Source organism: Schistocerca gregaria, unplaced genomic scaffold (genome assembly GCF_023897955.1).
Source record: "Schistocerca gregaria isolate iqSchGreg1 unplaced genomic scaffold, iqSchGreg1.2 ptg000499l, whole genome shotgun sequence".
Lineage (NCBI taxonomy): Eukaryota > Metazoa > Arthropoda > Insecta > Orthoptera > Acrididae > Schistocerca > Schistocerca gregaria.
Window position 1 is genome coordinate 230,001 of NW_026061904.1, and position 2,500 is coordinate 232,500.

General features: G+C 57.0%; 1 non-coding gene across 1 annotated transcript in view; it reads left to right on the forward strand.

Moving 5' to 3' along the window:
- The first annotated feature begins 2,042 nt into the window (after window positions 1-2,042).
- LOC126313767 (small subunit ribosomal RNA) overlaps window positions 2,043-2,500 on the forward strand; it is a 1,893-nt gene continuing 1,435 nt past the window's right edge. Inside the window, exon 1 of the ribosomal RNA XR_007555384.1 lies at window positions 2,043-2,500. This exon is cut by the window's right edge and continues 1,435 nt beyond it. This is a non-coding gene — a ribosomal RNA (small subunit ribosomal RNA).

Below are 2,500 nucleotides of genomic sequence, written 5' to 3' on the forward strand. Positions count from 1 at the left end.
AACCCAAGTTACGCTGCACCTTAACCCAAGTTACGCTGCACCTTAACCCAAGTTACGCTGCACCTTAACCCAAGTTACGCTGCACCTTAACCTAACTTACGCTGCACCTTAACCTAACTTACGCTGCACCTTAACCTAACTTACGCTGCACCTTAACCTAACTTACGCTGCACCTTAACCTAACTTACACTGCACCTTAACTGTCACATGTAACGTCACAGGAATGTAGCTTTGCCTAACAGCAACCCTCTGAACATAGTTCACTGCTTGGATCCTCTGGTGTCATGTGTATTTCTTGATGCCATGGTGCGTACCCTCACATAAAGGTCTTTCGAGTGTTGCGTACTTTCTACACAGTCCCGCTAACCACTGGAAGGGTGTACCGCTACAGAACGAATATCGCCCTCCCCTCCTGCCCTTCCAAGCTGGTCGGTCAGGCGTTTGTTTGTGAAATGAGCCTTGCAGCTGTTCAGTTGCATTCGGTTGTCGATGCAGTCAGTGTACGTTGTGGTACGGCCTGTGTGGACTGTCCGCTGATGTACGCGTAACCCACACTGATCATCCGTCGTTACGTACTGAGTGACATAATGTGGCACATGCTTGACCGTACACCGGCTGCGCCCTACAATGGCGAATCATAAGGGCCATATGTTGTGCACGATGCTACTTGTCTCGTCTCCCCATTACAGCGAGATTGCACTGTTGTACGCCGTACAGACATGTGGTAGGTAGGTACGGACGAAAGTATTGCATGTTGGCCCCCCCCCCCCCCCCCTCCTCCCTCTGCCGGGAATCAGCGTGAGCCGTCTGTTGATGTAGCGACGAGGGTTTTCCTATTTAATCGTATTGCCCCACACAACATGATAGCACGGTGGACCGCGTTCCACATCTGCGACATGCTACAGAGGCCGGTTGACAGTCGACCGCGCAAGGGACATTGCACACGTGCGCGGACCATCTTCCACGTGTTCTCTCGTGTACATGCCGCAGTGTGTATGTGGGCTGATGTAGCGTGTCGTGACACATAACATGCAGGCATGCCAGAATCGTAGATTTCGCAAATGTAGATTGACGTATACGTTTGCTGCCAAAGATCCGCAAATGAACTGGAAATCAGTTGTTGAGCGGTTGTTCGCGCTGCAGGTGCATCGGTGATAGCGACGATCGATACATCTATGAACCGGTTGTTTCGGCGGTACCCGCCATGCCCCCGAACCTGAGTTGGCCATGTGGGTATGAAGCGATACGAGGCTGTGGCTTGGCGGGACAGTCCCCGGCCGGTGAGGGGGGGCCGCCCGGCGTGCTGGCCGCGCGCTGCGTGAGCGCACGCACTACAGCCGGCTGGTGGGGGGCGCCCAGTGGCAGGAGCGCCGGCCGACGGGCCCGGCTGGCGTCCCAGCTATGCGCCGGCGCACCCTGCGCGCGGCGCCAGGCGGCCAAAGTGGGTTCTGCCGAGCCCGGTGCGAAGCGCGGTGGACATCTGCAGTGTGCTGGTCCGATTGCGGACTGTGTGCGTTGAGGATGCGCCGCCGCCCGGCACTCGGCGTCGCGACGCCGTCTGCTGCTCGGTCGCCCCCAGCGGTTCTCGCAGGTGGTTTGTATCGCAGCTCTGCGGACGTGTTGGCGCGTGCGCTGTGCTGGGAGAGTTCGCTTCTGCACCCAAGTGGGGCTTTGCCCTTCTGTGGCGCTGGCGTTGGAGCTGCCGGTCACCGTAGGTGGCGCGTGTTGTTTCCCGCCGGCAATGCCACGACAGCACGCTCCCGGGCCTCTGTCGGCAGCGGCAAGCTCAGTTGGGAGCACGGGTGTTCGCACTGAAAGCGTCTACTCGCCCATCTCCGGGCGATTGCGCCTCTCTCGAACCCGACCAAGTACTTAGGACGGCGCTGCGCGCCGCCGGGACCTGAGAGGGTTTCGAGGTGTATCGTGCAGGGGAGCTCAGCCTCCTCCTGTTTGCAGAATAATTGAGCGGACGCTTGCGTGTTCGCGCGGGCCCTCGGGACACACTCCCGGGCGGCCGGCTGCTCAGCTCTCGTTGACGCAGCTCCCTGGTTGATCCTGCCAGTAGTCATATGCTTGTCTCAAAGATTAAGCCATGCATGTCTCAGTACAAGCCGCATTAAGGTGAAACCGCGAATGGCTCATTAAATCAGTTATGGTTCCTTAGATCGTACCCACGTTACTTGGATAACTGTGGTAATTCTAGAGCTAATACATGCAAACAGAGTCCCGACCAGAGATGGAAGGGACGCTTTTATTAGATCAAAACCAATCGGATTGGCTCGTCTGGTCCGTTTGCCTTGGTGACTCTGAATAACTTTGGGCTGATCGCACGGTCCTCGTACCGGCGACGCATCTTTCAAATGTCTGCCTTATCAACTGTCGATGGTAGGTTCTGCGCCTACCATGGTTGTAACGGGTAACGGGGAATCAGGGTTCGATTCCGGAGAGGGAGCCTGAGAAACGGCTACCACATCCAAGGAAGGCAGCAGGCGCGCAAATT